This window comes from Leuciscus leuciscus, assembly GCF_965113295.1.
Source record: "Leuciscus leuciscus genome assembly, chromosome: 3".
Classification (NCBI taxonomy): domain Eukaryota; kingdom Metazoa; phylum Chordata; class Actinopteri; order Cypriniformes; family Leuciscidae; genus Leuciscus; species Leuciscus leuciscus.
Window position 1 is genome coordinate 65,948,831 of NC_138727.1, and position 21,583 is coordinate 65,970,413.

The window sequence follows — 21,583 nt, forward strand, 5'->3', positions numbered from 1 at the left end:
TAGGAAGTATTTTAAGGAATATTAAAGGCCGGAGAGAATTAGTATGTCTCAGAACAGACCTAAAGACTTACATAGAGTCTGATATGGAGAGGTAGACTGTTCCAGTGGCAAACACAAAGGCGCGATCACCTTATTTTTTGAGTCTGGAGCTCGGCACAGAAAGTAAGCCAAGATCAAGAAGACAAGGTCTCAGAGTTCAGGAGGGAGTATGCAGATAGAGCAAATTAGTCAGTACTGAGGGGTCAAATTGTCGAGGGCTTTGTAAACATACATAATCATTTTAAAATCGATTCTGTATTTAACAGGAAGCCAGGGCAATGCAATTGGGGTTAACAGGCTCATACTTGTGAGTCTCTGTAAAGAGTTTCACTATTAGAAAAAAGGGTTCAGTGGGGCTCTATATAGTACTCTAGGGTTCTTGACTCAATTTTAAAGAACCATTTATGCAGTGAGTGAACAATTGAAATTTAACATTGATTAACTCAAGAAAGAAACAAGTTACTGAAACCAATCTTTAATGCTAATATATAAATTGCTAATTTGCCTCTGGACACAAAAAGATTACACTGGTGTTTGATTGAAATGTAACATCTATGCAAAATAATCCTTGAAAGATTTCTCATTTAAGGCCATTCCTGTTTGTGATTGTGTATTGTCAACAATAAGCAGAAACATTTGGCATCTCCAGTGTGGATCATTCATTTCAACATTTATCCTCATTCTCATGTTTAAGAATCTGTTATCTGCTTGACAAATAATATGCTACTGCCTAGTGATGTAGTACTCGAGTCCGGACTCGAGACCGATATCTGCTTTCTCGGACTCGTCTCGGACTCGACCCTTCAAAGACTCGGTCTTGACTCGGACTCGGCATAGGCGGTCTCGTCCCCATCACTACTACTGCCCACTGACATGCTTTTAAAGCTATTGTTATCCAATTTTTTTGACCTTCAAACACCTTAAAATGCACTTACTGTAAGTACTGTAGGTCTGAGAAATCCATATTTTCTCTGGGGAGTATGCCCACGAACCCCCCTAACTACCGCACATTTGAATGCGCATGTCTGTGTCAGGCTCGGACCCTGATGTTTTTAAAACCAAGAAACGCCCCTGTTTAGGTCATAAGTGTTAGCAACAAAATGATAAAAGATCATTAAATGACATGAAATATAGTTATGTTAGACATACATTCATACATACATCTCCTTTGAAACCAAATAACTGATTTCTTGTTGCATCGCTGCATCGAGAAGAGAATCACAATAGTGTAAATGGAGTTCCAAGTGCCCAACCAAAGGGAACACTAATCACCATAATGGTGACTAAAACATTAGGAAAATCAACACATTTTTCAGTTTTATTGACAATTTACCCTTCGCAGGGAGTTTGATTGACAGGCGATCTGACCAATCATAATCCGCCATCCGCCATTTATGTCCGACAAATCAGTCAGGAGAGTTACTAGATTAATGTTGGAGGATTTGAACCTGAAAAACGGAGTATACTGACGTCTTTCCGCGGTTAAAACAACATTCCTTTCTTATGTTCATTCATGTTTATTTGATGCTATAAATTAACTAGAAGGAAGAGATGATCGGTTCATGAGAAGCTTTAACTGAGGCGCCACAGCGATCTGTCACGACACATTAAAGAGCCACAAAATGGTATTTATTGTTTACATTTCTTTACAAAATTACCAAATTTGAAAGTTGAGACTTAGTTTCATATCAAAAGTAACCTGGTCTGTCCTGTCTGTCAGTGTGTTGTCAGTGTCCTCTCTGCTCCGCGATCATGCGCGATGTATTTTGTATGGGGGAAATCGCACAAAGAAGAACAGCAGCATCCCGAGGATGGACGAACATGACAGAGATGGCATTGGTGACTATGTATGTAATGTATTATGTAATACAGAGATTATGTATTTATTTATGTTAATATAGCCTGCCTCTCCCATCCAGCACCCTTTGGGTTTGATGCGACGAGCTTTGCACTCCTGGATTTGGGGATTTTCTGCCATTTCTCTCTACAGATCCTCTCAAGCTTCCAGAGTTCAACTTTATCTGTATATCATTGATGGAGGGATTTTTTCTAAAATGTTTTGTTGGACATCTTACATTTTATAAATGCCACTACTTGTTTCAGAACATTCAAAAGTAATATTCACATAAAGTTTAAAGAATGATAAAATTGAATGGTATCTTAACATTTAGCATTTTAAAACACTTAAAAAACTGGATGTTTTAAACATTCAGAGAACACTCAGAAACTTAATTGCAATGTTAGCAAAATAACATATTTTTGTTAGCAGGGATGCATCTTCAGCATTTAGATCTTTACATCAACAGGTGTGTCTCTTTCACAATCAGATGAATTTCCCACAGATCTACTCCGAATCAATGTGTAGAAACATCTCAAAGATGACCTGGAGAAATATGATGCCCCTGAGATAAAGTTCTAATGTCATAGCAAAGTGTCTAAATACAGTGATATTCTGGCTGAAATCAGGGTGATATTTCAGTTGTTGTTGTTTTTTAATACAATTGCAGGCAAATCAGTTTTTTTTTTTCTTTGTCATTAAATAGTATGGAGTGCTGATCGATGTGAAAAATAAAATAATTGAAAGCATTTTAGAATACGGTTACAACATAAAATGGTCTGCCTACTGTGTGTGTCATATTCCCCTGCATTAAAGATACATTCAAATGAAAGCCCAGTGCTAAACCAAAAAAAAAAAAAAAAGTTTAAAAGAGAAGATTTTTTAGGACTAGTGGCCACAGATCAAATAAACATAACCCAAATATAAGAGAAACAGTGTCTGATATATGGAGCTGCAAGGTATGGAAGCTTTCTCCGTCTATCTCACTATTTTGACTTTATTTCTCAGAATTGTGAGATTAAAAAGTCACAGATACCTTTTTTTTTTTTACTCCATGGCAGAAATAAAGCTTCCATAACAAGGTAGTGATCCCCGGCAAGGCTTAGTGAAGATGCATGTTTGTATATGAATAACCACCAAACAACAATTACTGGCAGGAGCTGAAGATGTCATGAACGGCATATTGTAGATGTTGAATGAGGGCTCCCTCTGCTGACGGACAACAGGGTTCACATGCAGACTCATGGTGTGTGTCCATCCGACCAGTTGTCTTCGCCCTATTGTGTCAAAATCATTCTAGTGCACTGAAATGTCCAGTGTACTGCAAAAAGCAGCGATTGCTCACTGTGTTCACTTACCAGAAATGTCATGTTTTTCTTCAGCTATATTCTCCACAGCTGACAGAAATAGAGAACAAGCACATATTTGTTGCTCCAAATTGGCATCCATGAAGAACCTTTGAATCTTTCCATAAGAAAAAATTTTCTTCATAGAGGAAAAATTATTTAGATTTAAAAAATGTCCATCACATGAAGGAAAAATTGTTAGGGGTGTTAGTGTGTGTGTTAGTTAATACAGCTAAGCCATGTAAAATTTTATAAACAAGACAAACATCTGTAAATTTTATAAGATTGTCCCAGGTCATTAAATCATGTTTTTTTAAGCAGTAACAGTGGTGATAGGTATTTGGCTTCCTATCGAGCACCTTTGAAGCTTGATGGTAAAGTAGCTGCACAGGTTTAAGTGTTGTACTGGAGGCTTGTGCCCAGCTAGTCAAACAGTATAACAGATATGGCATGATCATGGCATTAAAATATATTGTAGCTGCCTTTGTAGTTAAACAATTTCTGATATGACGGAAATTTGACAAGTTGGATTTTACTGTATTAATAACTTTTTTTATTTGTTTTTTAAATGTTAGATTAGAATCAATTAATATACCTAGATATTTAAAATCAGATACCGTTAACAGCTGTTCACCTGCAATACAAATATTGGGTGTGAAATTATCTGTTGACCTCTTCGTAATAAACATACAAGCGGTTTTCTTTATATTTAAATGAAGACAGGAATTATTAAGCCATTGCATGACGTCGGCCATCACTGCTGTAAGCTTAAGTGCTGCTTGCTGTTTGGTGCAGTCAGGTTTAGTTCTCCTTAAAAAAAATATTCATTATACGTTGGATTGTGGAGAAAAAAAATCTGACAGTCAGAGTCAACATCAGAGTAAGACAATATATTATTCCATTCAATTTCTTTAATTGCATTTTCAAAGTCATTTTGTTTTCCCTTAGGTATTCTGAGCTGACTATGCTTTTTTACACAACAGTTAAAATGCATTTTTGTCAATTTCCTAACTCCAAGTGTAAAATTGTGATCGGATAACCCAGTGATCAAATTGAATGTTTTAACAATTCTCTCTGGTTTATTACTGAATATCCGGTTTATCAGTGTTTTTGACCTCTGTGTTATTCTTGTTGGTCCCTTAATTAGCTGTGTCATGTCAAAAAATATCTGTAATTCGTTTAACGGCACTTCCATTACATTTATCTTCCCAGTTTATGTTAAATTCCCCCATTAAAATGACCTCTTTTCCAGAATTACATTCTTTTAGTATACTCTTTAGTTGGTCTAAAAACAAAACTAATGTGGAAGAGGGTGGTCTATACAAGCCAATAAGGCTGAAGGACATTTGTGGAGACAATGTAATATTAAGTCCGATACATTCAAGCCCATTGTCATGTTTCCACTGGATTTGACGGCAGTTGATGTTATCTGTGACATAAAACATTAACCCCCGTCCTCTTCCTTCAGGCCTGTCCCTCCTAAAGACATTGTAGCCTGGGACACTTAATTCTGCACTTGGAGAGTTTTTATGTAGCCAGGTCTCCGATAGACACAGATAATCCAAATTAGAGTTTACAATAAGATGTTGAATTTGTTCACTTTTCCCTGCGACACTACGAATGTTTATGTGTCCTCCAAGCAATCCCTTAGGTTTTGCTCGTGGATCCCACAGCATTCGAGCCTGATTTACAGTTTGTACGAATTTCCACTTCTTACACTTAATAATTGCAGGATTTAAGAGTTTTCTTTTAACTGGCTGTTGTATCGATGCATTGTCTTTATTGGCTACTGGTGGTAGTTTCGCAGTAGTGATATTTACCGGGTCCAGTTCAACGTCAGAAGACCGCGAAATCAACGAGGACAGATTTCCTCGACCCATATCAATTCCCACAAAGAAACAGGGAGCCACGGACAGCGCCGGACCCTGGCACTCACCCAACTCGCTGGCCATCTGCACATCACCGGCTGCCTCCACCGTGATGAGTTCAGTTTGTTTATTTGGCCCGGGACTGAGTTGGACATCTCCAGAGAGTAGAGAGTAGTTGTTGTCAACAGGTAGCTGAGTAGTTTCCAGAATACGTAGTATCCTTTATTGTTTCGATTTTTATATGAATAAATACGCTGAGGTGCATAGTGCACTTTACCGTTGTTTAAGAAATCGTGGTATGCTCCATACTGTCCGCTCCAATGAAACGCCAAGCACACGTGCTTTGTGGGGATGTTGGCTTTTCCCAACACCGGCATTGTGGCGCCGTTCCAGCATGGTCGCACTGACATGATCATTAATACAGCTATGTAGCTGGTAATTATTATAACATGCCAGAAATAGAGCGCAGGTTTGTACTAGGGCTGTGCGATTAATCAAAATCGTAATAAAATCGCGATTTGAGCATGCACGATTTCTAAATCGCTTCATAGCACGATATTTTCCGCGCTCCAGGCTCCAACCTCCCAGTATGCTATCCAAACCATCAGAATGCAGCGCGCGTAAATTGAGCGCGAGAACAGAACAGACCGGGCATAACGACAGATATCCTACAGAAACAGGGAAGATGAGTTCAGGACAGGATAAGGACTTGGTGCCCAAAAAAAAATCAACATCTGTGGTGTGGGATTACTTTGGATACAGGAGAGATGATTTATCACAGAGTCAGGTAATTTGCAAGACCTGTCAATTTGTCATTGCGGCAAAACAGGGTAACACAACAAATCTTTTTCAACACCTGAGGCAGCGCCACACAGAGCTTTATGACCAATGCATGGCAAAAAAATCCCTGGACACGAACCAAAGTACATCCCAAACTCATTCGGAACAAAAATCGATAATACAGGCATTTGCGAGCTGCACACCATACGCCAGAAGTTCAAAAAGGCATAAAGAAATAACCGACGCTGTCACGTATCATTTATGCAAAGATATGGTGCCCGCAAATATCGTCAGTAAAGCCGGCTTCCAAAAAATGATACAGACCCTTGATAAGAGATATCAACTGCCATCGCGAAGTTATTTTTCAAGAGTTGCCATCCCTGAGATGTATTCCAAATGCAAGGCCAGTGTTGAATCGGAGTTAAAACAAGTGAAATACTACGCAACTACTTCAGATATGTGGTCAAGCAGAACATCGGAGCCTTACTTAAGTTTAACGGTGCACTTTATTAATGACGATTTCGAAATGAAAAGCCGATGCTTGCAAACGTCATATTTCCCTGATGACCACACTGGAGAGAATCTGTCTCAGGGTTTGAGAGATGCTCTGACTTCCTGGGGACTTTGTGAGGAGCAGCAAGTGTCAATCACCACTGACAATGGATCGAACATCGTGAAGGCTGTCGCTCTAAACAAATGGACAAGATTACAATGCTTTGGACATAGACTGCATCTTGCAATCGGTAAGTTTCATTACATATACGGTTTCCTTTAAAATATGAAAATGTAGTGTATTATTAATGGAAAATCAGTAGTCATCTGATAATTTGTCCTGCTTGTTTTCGTTTGTGAAAAATTTAATTCACATAAAATGTATATATTTTTAAAAATCTTTTGTCATTGTAATAGCTTGTAAAATTGTAATTAAGTTATTGAAATAGGATCCATGTTCAGACTACTACAGTATGTGGTGCTATTGTATTCTACACAGCCCTAAATAATTGCAGTGTTTCCCATATTGATTTATTTGTGGCGACCGCCACAATATCAAAACTGACCGCCACAAATAGATTTCGCTAAAGGCTTTGACTTCGTTGAATAAACATGAGCACAACACGTTTCAAAATCGAAACCTGGCGCGGGTGTTTTTATATCACTATATTTCTGAAGTAAACCGACTGCGTTCAGAAAATTTGGGATGTCAGCATTTGTGCTTTGTGTACAGCGTTACCAGGGAAACCTCGATCTCTAACACCCCAACAGCGCCTCCCGCTGGGAGAGAATGAATTTGCTAATATATGCCGCAATAAATAGAGTGCAGGTCTGTGGGAAACACTGAATTGCAATCATCATTAGTAATGTAATCAGTATTGTAATCATTATTAGTAATAAATAGAACAAAAAGTTAGTTTTAACAGCAATTTCAAATATAATCCTTTTTGTGTATAACTTCACAGTTTTCTCTTATTTAAAGGTTTGGTACAGTATAAGATGTTTTTCATTTAAATGATAATGCTTTTTATTTAAATGCACTTTGTCTTTTTGTCTTTTTATTTTAGAAAATGCAGTTAAGGATGACTCTCGCATTTCCAGATCCACAGGTTTGTGCAAAAAGTTGGTTGGGCATTTTTCTCATAGTTGGAAGAAGAAGGCGGCATTAACTGAAGCCCAGGAAGAACTTCAGCTTCCAAAGCATGCACTCATAACAGAGTGTCCAACAAGGTGGGGCTCAAGGCAACGGATGATAGAACGAGTTTTGGAACAACAGAAGGCTCTGTCTCAGATCCTTTTAGCTGATCGCAAAACAAGACACCTGGTTCCACAATGGCAGGACACAGATGTCCTTGAATCTGTGAGCTGGCGAGGACTATGTCAGCGTGTCATATCTGAAGCCAGTTCTTCATCTGTTCATCACAAAGATACTGGCTGTGAATGATGAGGATTCTGACCTCACCAACACAATAAAATCCAAAATTCTTGAGTACATTAATAAAAATTATGATGATGAAGATACCCAAGAACTGCTGGATATGGCGTCATTCCTAGATCCAAGATTCAAGACAAATTACATTGCTGTAGACAAACTTCCAAACATCAAGGCCAAGGTGATGTCTGATATGAAAGAAGTATCACAAGAGGTGAGTTGGTGTATGGGTAAATTGACTGGTAGTGTCACGGGTCAATATGTATAATTATGGTTTAATATTTTTCTGTTGTCTGTTGTGTTTGTTCTCATAGGATGCAGTGAATTCTGAGAGCACCACAGGGAGACAGAATGTAGACACAGATCTATCTTCATCAGCAAAAAACAAAAACAAAGAAGTCTCTGGGAAGCTTTTTTAAGACTGTCTCAGCCATGCCAGCATCTCTGCAGCTTGAAGAAGCCATTGCCTCTGAGATGAACAGCTACCTGCTTACTCCCTCTATCGACAGTGAGGAAGATCCTCTTCAATGGTGGAAACTACATCAAATTAACTTCCCAAGATTGAGCAAGCTTGCTCAAAAATATCTGTGCATTCCAGCTACAAGCTCACCATCTGAGAGGGTGTTTAGCACTGGAGGGAATGTGGTGACATGCCAACGTTCATGCTTGAAACCAGAAATGGTGGACATGATGGTTTCCTTTGGAAATATGTTTCAAATTCACACAGAATACTTTAAAACTGTAAAGCATGTCTGTTTTTGTCAAAATCGTGATTAAAATCGAAATCGTGGAAAAAAATCAAGAAATCGTGATAGTTTTTTTTTGTCCATATCGCACAGCCCTAGTTTGTACTTCCACTCATTGCGAGATTTTCTTTGCTGAGGTCGGCGTGATTGCAAAATGACATTTTAAATGTGTATATTTACAGAACTGTTATCAACAATTACCTCAGAGTTTGACTGTTTTGCCATTGCTGGATATTTTAACATTCATATAGATAGTGCAGAAACCAATATGGCAAAAGAAATCATAACTGTTTTAAAAACTTTTGATCTGACTCAGCATGTACATGGACCCACACACAATCATGGACACACTCTAGATTTACTTATCAGTAAGGGTCTAAACATCTCATCGACTGTTATTAAGGATGTAGCACTGTCTGATCATTTCTGTATTTTCTTTGATATATTGATCTCTCCTGCCACTGAAGCTAGATCTGTGTCTGTCAAGAAGAGATGCTTAAATGAGAACACTAGTGTACTATTTATGAAGGCTATATCCTTAACACCAAGCATATCTGCAGACTCTGTTGGTTTTCTCCTTGATTCTTTTAACTCAAAAGTTAAAAGTGCAATTGATGATATTGCTCCTGTGAAAGTCAGGAAGAAGAGTGGCAGACAAAAAGCACCTTGGAGAAACTCAACAGCAATGCAAAATATGAAAAGACAATGCAGAAAAGCAGAGCGCATGTGGCGGAAGACAAAACTTGTAGTCCATTATAACATCTACAAAGACAGCCTTCATGCTTTCAATATGGAACTAGGCAAAGCTAGACAGACTTTCTTCTCAAATATTATAAACAGCAATTTAAACAACACACGCACTCTTTTTGCGACTGTAGAGAGACTGACAAACCCCCCAAGCCAGATTCCCAGTGAAATGCTCTCAAACAGCAAGTGCAGTGAGTTTGCTTCTTTCTTCTCTGAGAAAATCAATAATATCAGAAAGGTGATCAGCACATCCTTGAGTTGCGCTGGGGTCAGACAGATCAGACCACTGAGAAAGTAGTTACTATGTCTGATTTCAAAGAAATATTCTGCTTACCACACTCTCAGAAAAAAAGGTACAATTTTGTACCAAAGAAGGTACAAACCCTTGTCACTGGGGCGGTACCTTTTACTGGTACAAAATTGTACCTTAATATAGAGGAACAAATTTGTTCCATTCCAGTTTGTACCTTAAAGGACATGATTTGTACCATGGGCAACCAAAATGTACCTTTTGTTTTTTAAAACTTGTTGGTACAATATTGTACCTTTATCAAAAGTACAAATTTGATCCTTTAAGGTACCACCCCAGTGACAAGCCCCTTTGTACCTTAACTGTGTCAAATTTGTTCCTACTAGAACTATTAAAGGCTATTTTTCTATTGAATAACATGCACATTCAACAACTGAATCCAAAAGGCATCAATTTAATCATTTCTGTAAATACATATCAAATACATATGAACATTTGAATACTTTCATTCCAACTTACAGTAAAGTATTTCTTTGTGTAAATACATCAAAGACTTCACAATACAATAAAGACTTAGCAAAATTAACAGAATATCACTTCTTTAAAAAGATTTGAAAGAATTTAAAATGCAATTACACTAAAATGTTACAGTACATAAAATATATTTTCTCATCTACAACAAAGCTAGACTTGTTCTCCCCCCCCCCCCCCCCCCCACACTTTTCACACAATACCCTTGCATTTATTTTACTTTTTTTTTTAAAAACACCATCCTCCACCCGAACTGCTCAGCAATTTCAGATCCCTCCATTTTTACACTGCTGAAGATTCTCCTCTCACTGAAGACACATCCAGTCAAGAAGTTCCCAAGATCTGCACAGTGGGTTGAGATGTAGTGGGTTGAGATGTAGCCGGTTCTTCCTGAACATAATGAAGAATCAATATTAGAAAAGACAGACGTAAATGTATTAAATTTATACTCCCAATGACAAGCTCAAATTTGACCTCTAGACTTAAAGGGTTAGTTCACCTAGAACTGAAATTGTACTCGCCCTCAAGTTGTTCCAAATCTGTTTACTTGAACAAAAAAGAAGATATTTTGAGAATTGAAAATGAAACAATTGATGGGGCCCCATTAACTTCCATAGAATATTTTTCATACTATTTTCATACTATGGAAGTCAATGGGGCCCCATTGACTGTTTCATTTTTTGGGTGAACTATAAATCCTGCAACATCTCGTTTGGCATCCATGTAATGTGCTTCTATAACGGATTTCAGCTTAGACAACCTCAACACATTGGACAATTTTACTTAAAGGGTTAGTTCACCCAAAAATGACAATTATTTTGTTAATTATTCACCCTCATGTCATTTCACACCTATAAGACCTTTGTTCATCTTCGGAACACAAATGAAGATATTTTTTATGAAATTCTGAGAGCTTTCTGTCCTTCCATTGGGAGCAATGCAACTACTCTAACACATTCAAGGCCCAGAACGATAGGAAAGACATCATTGAAGTAATCCATGTGACTTCAGTGGTTTAACCAATTTTATAAAGCAATGCAGGTGCTTTGTTTTAGCAAAAAACACAATTTACCACTTTATTTACGAAAATACTGACCTTCAATCCAGTAGGGTGAGCACGACGACGCATGTGTATTGTGTTGACTCAAGACCGGGTGTTGTTCCGTGAATGTGCTTTAGATAATATTATTTTGTAAATATAGAGGTAAATTATGTTTTTTTGTGTTTTTTTGGGCAAAACAAAGCACTTGCATCGCTTCATAAAATTGAGGTTAAACCACTGGAGTCACTTGGATTAGTTTAATGGTGTCTTTACTACCTTTCTGGGGCTGGAATGTATTAGTTGCGGAGGCTACCAATGGAGGAACAGAAAGCTCTTGGAGTTCATCAAAAATATCTTCATTTGTGTTCCGAAGATAAACGATGATAAACGATGGTCTTACAGGTTTGGAATGACATGAGGGTGTATAATTAATGACAGAACAACATTTTTTTGCTGAACTATACCTTTAAGGAATCCTGGAAACACCTTAAATCAACCACAGCATGCATTCGGTCCATTTTCTGGAATAACTGAAATGCAGATAAGAAAACAAGTTTCACACCAAAAAAAAACTTTCTGCATTTTTACATTTTCCACAAAGTTTTAAATGATTCACTTAAAGCTTCATATAAAACACCCAGAAAAGTAAAATGTTAAACTAATCCATTTGAATTGAGAAGTTTAGTAAAAAATGTCTGAAGAGACTACCGCTTAGTATAATAAACAGATTCAATTTAGGATTTTATTCACATTTAAACATTGAACAAACAGAAGCTCAACCACACTTGCTTTGACAAGCGAGAACAAACCTCAATGGTTCTTGCGGAAGCTCAAACGTGCTGCAAAACACACGAGAATGAACATCCACGGTTTTCGCACGTCTAGCAAACATGCTTGAGCTTCCAATTACTGCAACTGAGGTGTGAATTGATGAATATTTATATATGAATAAAAGCCTAAATTAATTCTGTTCATCATATAAAATGATCATATCTCTACAGAAAAACTTGGACTAAACTGCTCAATTCAAATTGGCAATGTAATATATAAAATGGCAATGTATTTCTTATTTAAATTTACATTTTCCATACCATATGTGCAATGTTTGGGGCAAAGTGACAATTCAAATCCAATAATATAATTAAATTAGCCATCTCCTACACTTGTTTTAACATATAATTTAAACATATTACAAAAATGATTAGAGATGTTTAAAGGCACCCAAAAAAAAAAAAAAAACTGTCATTAATTATTCACTCTCATGTTGTTCCAAACCTGTAAGACTTTCATTCATCTTTGGAACACAAATGAAGATCTTTTTAATGGAATCTGAGAGCTTTCTGTCCCCCCATTGACAGTCCATGCAACTAAAACTTTGATGCTTCAAAAAGTTCATAAAGAGATCGTAAGACCAATCCATTTGAATCGAGCAGTTTACCGTAGTTCAAATTTTCTGAAGAGACATGATCACTTTATATGATGAACAGATTTCAGAAGCTCAACCGAACATGCTTGACACGTGAGAACAAACCTCTTTCTCAAACGTGATGCGCAACACACGAGAATGAACCTCATTTGTTTTCGCATGTCAAGCGAACATGCTAGAGCTTCCGTTTACCGTATCTGATGTGAATTGATGAATAAAAGTCTAAATTCAACCTGTTCATCATAAAGGAAGCACAAAATTTAGACTAAAACACTCAATTCATATGGATTAGTTTTACAATCACTTTAGGAACTTTAAAGCATCAAAGTGGTAGGCTAGTTGCTTAGCTGTCTATGGGGGGTCAGAAAGCTCGTAAATGATGAAAGAATTTTCATTTTTGGGTGAACTAACCCTTTAACATGTTCAATCTAAAATTGTAGCAAAATGATAATTTAAATGCTATTTTTCTTAATTGCATTTACACTCACTGTTAAGACACTTATGATTGCATTTTTATTAAATACTCGCGATGAACGTGGCAAAATTCAATCTGGATTTAAAAAAAGGATTCCGAGACGATCATTGCATCAAGTGCCTTAACTTTGAGTGTAAAAGCAACTAGGAAAAATAACCTAAATTATAATTTTGCTATAATATTTGCTTGAACATTTTAAACATCTAATTTCTGTAATACATCTTATTTTTTATTTTTGAACATATACAATTTTCAAATGTATGTTTTAATTTTATGTTAAAGCTAGTGTAGTAATGCAAATTATTATATTATTGATTTTGAATATTTTTTTTGCTCCAGAATGATGTTGCACATATCATATAGAAAATGTAAATATAAATACAGAAATGCATTGCCATTTTACACATTGCATTGCCATTTTGCATGTTACATTTCATATTGACATTTGGTACCTGTATGCTACTATACTTTGTGAATGTCAGAGTTTTAGGTGAATATACTTTCAGTTAAAGGTGCTCTAATTGATGCTGGGAGTGTTGACATTCGAATTGTTGTCAAGCAAAACGGAGGCTAGCTAGACCCTCCCTCCTCCTCATCCCGTCTCCTCCCTCCTCCCCTCCCTTCCGACATAAAGGAAAGTCAAAGTAGTCACTACAAACAAAGTTAAGTTTTACTGATGCTTCATTCAATGTGTAATGTCACCAAGTTAGATAAATGCTTTTATATATTGCAGAACAGAATGCAGAAAAAGATAAACATTATCTTAAAATTGTTTCGCCACCTGAGGTTATACTATAACTATAGCTCCCATACAAGGACGCAATAATAGCAAGATAACGTTAGCTTCACGTTTCCCAGTGAGCATAAACAACGGTGGCGGCGTAAACAAATTTAGTCAAAGTTGTCAATTGCCTATAAATGAACATTCAAATCCATAACAAACAGTGGGTGAAAACATTCATTCACATAAATTGTCACCCTACTGTGAATTTGCTTGACCATTTACAATAGAGATTGATCGCTAGCTGCTAGAAACATATATGTTGTATTCACCAAAGCTAACGCTGACTGCATAGTTCTAGCTAATTACATCCTTGTGTTGGTTTGGCGAACATGAACGTCAATTTAGAAAGAAAGATGGATTTACCTGTTCTGCAAAAACAGAGCAACTGAATGTCGGATTGGAAGCCCTTCTGCCGGCGGAGTTCTCGCCACCTTTCCAGGGTTTTTCCGATGTAAATTCGGGACTTCGCGCGTTCCTTAACATTATCCTTGTCCCTCTTCTTTGCAATTTGTTCATCGGAAGGTCGTCTCTTTGGTCGTGTGTCGGCCATAATTCAAACTTCCCTCTTCATGCTTCTCTCTCCTCCACACACCCCCTTCATGTGTACGCGCACTAACCCCCCAAACCACACCCTCCAATGCTTCTTGTCAGTGATTGGCTGGAACTCTGTTTATTATGTTTCGTGGTACGGGTGAGCCCAGTTTGTTTTTGTTGCCGTTTGTGGAGCCTGTGGTGTCTACAGAGACCGCATTTTTTTACAGTGTGTTCAGGGGACAGGCAGCTAGCGGATAGTGAGGAGATGTTTGCTGTATGTGACAAAAAATATTTTGGCCTAAAAAACGCCTGACATCACTTAGAGCACCTTTAAGTGACAGAAATCTTTCAGAATTAATTTGAAGTGCAGTTACTGTGCTTTATCAAGATTGACATCACTCTGTCATTATGGCAAACATTTTGTCTTAGAAAAATAAATTCAACCTCATCAGAAAAAAGAATATCATAAGATTAAGAAACTCAAATAACTCATACATACTTGCCTCACAGCTGAGGACGCAGGAAGACTTTCAGATGTGGGATCAGTGAGACCAGCACTGACAGTTTACCCCATGAGTTTCAACAAAGGTCTATGATAAAATGAATGTATATGACATGTATATGACTTAGGACAGAATCAGGTAACGTTAATCGCATTCATTTAAACACAGAACGAGTGATTTTATCTGCGCACTGTTCGTTGGCGTTCAATCACGTTGTTCCAAAACCGCATACAGTATTGTGGACTAATGTAAAGTATACCAGCATGGCACCTCTGCTTGAGCATTCATTTACAACAATAATGTATTAAATGTGAACTTACGACACAGAAACTCAATTGCTTTAAAATATATTTGCAGACGACTAATATCACTGACTGGATTCGTACAATTAAGTTAAGCTATTTAACGTTACACTCGCTATTATCATGTTGAGTAGCTGTAACGTTTTATACATTTTTATTTGGTTAAACATAAACATAAAACCCACCTTTGAATTTCCTCTTCTCTTCGTCTTCGTCTTATAATTCGAGTCCAGTCACTAAAGTACTTCTGACGATAAAGAGGGCGAAGCCATGGCTTGTGGTGGTTGAAGACTCAAATTTCATCATTTACTGTTGTTTTTAGTATTATTATTACTTTTTATTAATATTCATAATTAGTAGTATTATGTATCTCTTTTATACTTTTTATATACATTCATAATTATTTGTACTCATTGTATTTTGTGAATATGTGGGAGAGACTTTGGGAGACTTTGGACTTGAGTGTGTGCTGCTGCTGGACTGAAATGTATATGCATAGCATAAGGGGAATACATTCCAACGTTAATGGAAACCATATGTTCTTTTGCTGAATGTATGTGTTCCTATGGTGATGTAGTTTTTTTCCTTGGTCAGGGATATAAAAACCAAGCCCTGTTTGTCCGAAAATCAGGAAGAGATGGAAATGTAGAGAAGATGACTGAGAAGCTGAATTAGACCTTCGCTTGGTCCATTGTCTCTTCCTCCTATGTTTTATAACCCAAATAAATAAGATATCTCTTGGCAAAATCACTGGTGTCTGTTTCCATGAAATTAAACAACAGGGGAAAGCCAGATTTTTAAATCAACAATTTGGCGTCACGAAGAACAGGATTGCATATCCAGCCATTGGTCTAAGTCATTAAGGTAAGACTTTTTCCTTAATATTCTAAGTCTGCCTGATGATTAGAGACAATGACTGTAACTGCTAAAAAGAACTGTGTTGTTTAAGGAGCCTGTGGTTTTGCCAAAGAATATAAAACATAGTATAATAACAAAATAAAAATAATTCAATTTAATTTGGCTTATTTAAGTTCTCTGAAAAGTAAACCTCTAAAGTTATTTGATATGCTGGGATTGAGAAGGATCTTTTTTAGAAAAAAGACCATCTAGTCAAAAATTTGGGAGAATTAGCTGTAAGACGGTAAAACTATTATTTGCTGGTTGTCACTGATTGGTGGTTGGATAATATGGCGAGACTGTTTAAAACGATGGCAGAGTAATCTCTAAAATATATCCAACACACGGAAGATTCGTACTCGAGGCGAGGAGGTGAAACACAAGCAAAGCTCGATTGACATGAGTGGTTAAAGTGTGGCGAGTCTGTTTAAAACGATGGCAGGTAAAACTCTAAAGCACGTTAATACACTGGAGTAATACGAGTTAAAATAGTTAGGATCACGTGCATTCCAATTTTGACTGTAAAGCTGTTCAAATATTTTGAGGATACTGATCAGAGTAAGCTTGAAGAAAGAAAAAAAAGGAAAAAGAAAACAAGAAATTAATCTGAGAGAAAATCCACAAATATTTAAAAAAATTATAAAAAAAAATTGTTTTGAGTTAACTGGAACCTAAACAAAATACTGAAAAACATTGAAGTTAACTTTTCTATAAAATTTTCTTTTGTTCTGTAAAGGGAGAAAGAGTGAGGCAGCCCCTCCCTTCAGAATTTGCTCCATACCTTCATGCACACACATACTGTAGTTTGGAGAAGGGAGGGAGAGAGAGAGAGAAGAAGGGTAGCCTCTGACACACACACACACACATACATACATGCACATATGCATACACACACATACATATGCTTGCAGTTCTGAGCGCACACACATAATATACAGAGAGAGCGAGAGAGAAGCAGAGTACCATAGCCCCACCCTTAGAGAAACACACTCACAGACACACACATCCCTGCTGTTCTGAGCAGCACAAAGTAACTTTGCAAGATGGCAGAAAGTGACTGTAACAGCAGAACAATTTCGGCTTGGTACCTTGAAAGAAAGAACAAGAAACAAGCTAAGCTTTTGAAAAAAGGACTTGACATAAATGCAAATATGGATGCACAGTTACACTGGTTCGAGTCTCAAAAAGACAAGATAAAATCACAAGCATTTCCAATACTGGCAGCTCATTGGATTGTAAAGCAAGGTGGAATTTGTTGTGATATAAATGGCGGTCCAGTTCCACTTGCTGAAGCAATGAAGCCTCAAATTGAAGCATTTAATAAGTTGAACAAAATCATGTCTATTAAATGTTCAGATGGAGAAAATACAACGAATGATGATTCGTTTGATCCAGATTGGACAAATATAATAACTGAAGCGTAAAGAAAATATTCACAACTACCAGTGAAATCCGCAACCACAGTAACGCCTCCTCCTTATAAACCAATCTATCCAGCTTTGCCTGAACAATATACAAGTTCATCTAAACCTGTGACACATTTGAACCTTCGAGATTAGATTAGATTAGATTAGATTAGATTAGATTCAACTTTATTGTCATTACACAAGTACAGGTACAAGGCAACGAAATGCAGTTTAGGTCTAACCAGAAGTGCAATAGCAGCAAGTGCAGGATATACAGTGGTTCCATAAGTGCAGAACATGGATATGTACTGAATAAATATAGAGTTGAATACTATTATAAACAAAAATTTACAGATAGATTTGTCCTATGAATATAATATACAGATAACTATTACTGTGAACAGAATTTACAGCTAGATATGTACTGAATATAATATACAGATGGCTATTACTATAAACAGAATTTTTACAGATAGATATGTACTGAATATATATACAGATGGGTGTTACTATAAACAGAATGTGAGCATAATATACAGATGGCTATTACTATAAACAGAATTTTACAGATAGATATGTACTATGAATATATATATACAGATGGGTGTTACTATAAACAGAATGTGAGCATAATATACAGATGGCTATTACTATAAACAGAATTTTACAAATAGATTTATGTATAAGTTAGGCTAAAATGAGCAGTATAACAATGGATTTAAAGTAGTGCAAATAAAGTTTGGACAGAAGCTATCCGAGTGAAAGTGCAGTGGAAGTAATTGCATATTACAGTTAAAGTATGGTATTGCAAATGTATATGTAAACAGTCGGTACTGTAAATAAACAGTCGGCAGTGCAAATTGAGCATATTCCAGTCAAGGTAGTAGTGCAAGATGCATATGTAAACAGTTGTTTCTGTAATAACAGTCAGCAGTGCAAATGAACATTATAGTATTGCAAATAACAAAATGGAGGCAGGTGTGAGGAGGGAGAGGAGAGTCAATCAGTATATGAGGGGAGTGGGATCAATGAGGGTTAGAGTTTAATAAAGAGACAGCTCTGGGGAAAAAACTGTTCTTTAGTCTGCTGGTCCTGGTCCGGAGGCACCTGAAACGCCTGCCGGAGGGCAGGAGAGAAAACAGTCTGTGGGCTGGGTGAGAGGAGTCCTTAAGGATGCTGTGAGCTCGATGCAGACAGCGTTTCCTCTGGATGTGCTCGATGGCAGGTAGTGGAGTCCCAGTGATGCGCTGGGCGGTTTTCACCACCCGCTGCAGTGCCTTGCGCTCTGCAACAGAACAGCTCCCATACCACACTGTAGCACAGTTGGTCAGGATGCTTTCTATTGCACAGCGATAGAAGTTCACCAGGATAGTGGAGGAAAGCTGATTCTTCCTCAGTGTCCTCAGGAAGAAAAGGCGCTGGTGAGCCTTCTTGACCAGGCTGGAGGTGTTGGTTGTCCAGGTCATGTCCGCCGAGATGTGGGTCCCCAGGAACTTGAAACTGGAGACACGCTCAACAGCCATTCCATTGATGTGGATGGTGTCGTGTGTGCCTCTTGACACTTTCCTGAAGTCCACGATGAGCTCCTTCGTTTTGGTGGTGTTGAGGAGCTGGTTATTTTCAGTGCACCATGTGGCCAGGTGCTTGATCTCCTCCCTATAGGCAGTCTCATCGTTGTTGCTGATGAGACCAATCACCGTAGTGTCGTCCGCAAACTTGACGATGGAATTAGATCCGTACACAGGCTTGCAGTCGGAGGTGAAGAGGGAGTAGAGAAACGGGCTTAGCACACAGCCCTGTGGTACACCAGTGTTGAGTGTGATGGACGTGGAGCAGTTGGAGCCTGATCGAACATTCTGGGGTCTGTTGGTCAAAAAGTCCAAAATCCAGTTGCACATGGAGGTGTTGATGCCCAGGTCTCCAAGTTTGGCTATTAACTTAGTTGGGATGACAGTGTTGAATGCTGAGCTGAAGTCAACAAACAGCATGCGTGCATAAGTGTTCTTATTGTCCAGATGTGTGAGCACAGAGTGCAGTGCCATGAGATCAAATGGAGGTCCAGTTGACAAGATGTACATTGCATCTGCACAAGCAGCTCCAGTAATAACAAGATCTAAATCAGCCCAGCCAAACAGAGACATGTTGCGATGTACACCAGCTCGTAATTATGGATCTGACTGGGATGATGAGACAAGAGATGACGACATGATCACAGTTGACAAGATCGGTCCTGAATTTTCTTCACCTGTTATTAAAAGGGAAGACTTACAATCTGAAATGATGACAGAAGAGAGACCATTCACACCAGGAGAACGTCAAGCCATTCTCACAGCCTTGCCTCCTCTGAAGAGACAAGATCCAAACACGGAGTTTTGGCGAGAATTAGACTCTCTGGTTGAAGCACATCAAATGACATTAAAAGACATACACACCATTGTGAAAGCTAAAATCCCAAGAGACAGATGGGAACGCTTGCCAGCTTCGATAACCACAGCCCAATGGATAAATTTGTGGGTTGATGACCAGGGGCGACCCCTGGGTCTTTGGCAAGCATTAGATGTGTTTCGAAAAGAAATCCAAGAAATCTTGGGCAGTGGAAAAATTCCTTTCACATTAGTGACATTGATTAAGCAAAAGGATGATGAATCTCCAGATGAATATGCTCTGCGTAAGTGGAATGCTTACGAGAGATGGGCTCTCTGTGCTAAGAAACAACCTGACAGAGATGATGTACAGTTCACTGACACACTTGTGGATGGACTTAGTACAAAATACCAACAAGCCTTATCACTTGGAGTCAATCCAGGTGAGACATATGATCAGATTTTACAATGGGCTGGGCGCTTAGAGATGGCTATGAGATCAAACAAGGAAGAAGGAAACAAGCCAAATCGAAGAGGAGTGGCAACAGCTCAATACAACATGGACACAAAGAAGAGGATGATTTTCTGCACCAACTGTGGAAAGCGTGGCCACTCAATAAAAGATTGTTGGGCTAAAGGAGGTGGAGCAGAAGGTCAAGGTCCATCATTTAAACAAGTCAGTGCGAAAAAAAATGATGAAACCTCTCAAGGGAAGATGTGGACTGAAGCTCAAGTCCGTCAGCTCATTGAGGAAATTATGCGTCCGCAATAGGAATTAGCGGCCCCCTGTATTAGTAAGAAAAGAGACAATCGCCTTTTCGTTAATGCATTAATAGGGGGCCACCCATGTGACGTGTTGCTCGACACAGGAGCGGCGATTTCGATAACAGATCTGAACCTACCTACAACAGATGAAACTATGGAAGTTGAAGGAGTTGGAGGAGGTATCACTAAATTTTGCAAAAGTATACAAGTTCCTTTGCAAATACATGAAGATGAAGTCTTGTGGACATCTTTCGGGGTAGGGCCGAATTCACAAGGAAGCCTTATTGGCATGGACATTCTTCCACTGTTGAACATGATCATATTTACCGACAGTCGTCAAATCGCTACAACAGCTGGAATAATACCACACGAAGATCGCACATGTAATCTAACGTCTGTTGGTACAGCAAAACCAATTATCAGAGATTGGGGAAAAGATGGTGTGTGGGGACTTCTGTGCAGTTTATATCCAGATGTTTGGGCTAAACACAAATTGGATTGCGGTAAAGCCAACATTGACCCTGTTGTTATTGAGGGACCGATACATGCCCCTCATAAACAATACCCTATCCGACCTGAAGCAAGACAAGCTGTGGAAGAGATAGTGGCAGACTTGGAAGCTGAAGGAATCATCAGACACTCTTCATCAACCACTAATAGTCCTGTATGGCCTGTCAAGAAATCGGATAACTCATGGAGATTAACCATCGATTACACAAGACTTAACAGTGTAACACCAAAACCGCATCCTATTGTGGCCAATCCAGCCACCATTCTGAATGATATTCCAGGAAACGCAAGAATTTTCACAGTATTAGATGTACTGTCGGCTTTCTGGTCTATACCTATTGACGAAAGATCTCAAGAGAAATTGGCCTTCACAGTGGGGGCAAAACAGTTTGTCTGGAACAGACTCCCACAAGGACTTAATCTATCTCCTGTGGTATTCCATAGAACTTTGGATCAGTTCTTAACAGAGCGAAAAGCTGAAATTGAGAGTTCAGGGAGTGTTTGCATC

General features: G+C 38.2%; 2 long non-coding RNA genes across 3 annotated transcripts; one reads left to right on the top strand and one right to left on the bottom strand.

Annotated features, from left to right (window-relative positions):
* Positions 1-1,138: 1,138 nt before the first annotated feature.
* Positions 1,139-2,647, top strand: LOC309495513. The gene is made up of 3 exons (XR_014204709.1): positions 1,139-1,664; positions 1,760-1,886; positions 1,959-2,647. It is a non-coding gene; the product is annotated as an uncharacterized lncRNA (long non-coding RNA).
* Positions 2,648-9,621: 6,974 nt separating this feature from the next.
* LOC309495494 lies at positions 9,622-15,413 on the bottom strand. 2 transcript variants are annotated; one of them, XR_014204686.1, is made up of 3 exons: positions 14,833-15,413; positions 11,575-11,640; positions 9,622-10,458 (listed from the first exon to the last, which is right to left on the bottom strand). It is a non-coding gene; the product is annotated as an uncharacterized lncRNA (long non-coding RNA). The 2 variants fall into 2 exon arrangements; XR_014204687.1 differs by having other exon boundaries at positions 14,829-15,413.
* Positions 15,414-21,583: the final 6,170 nt, after the last annotated feature.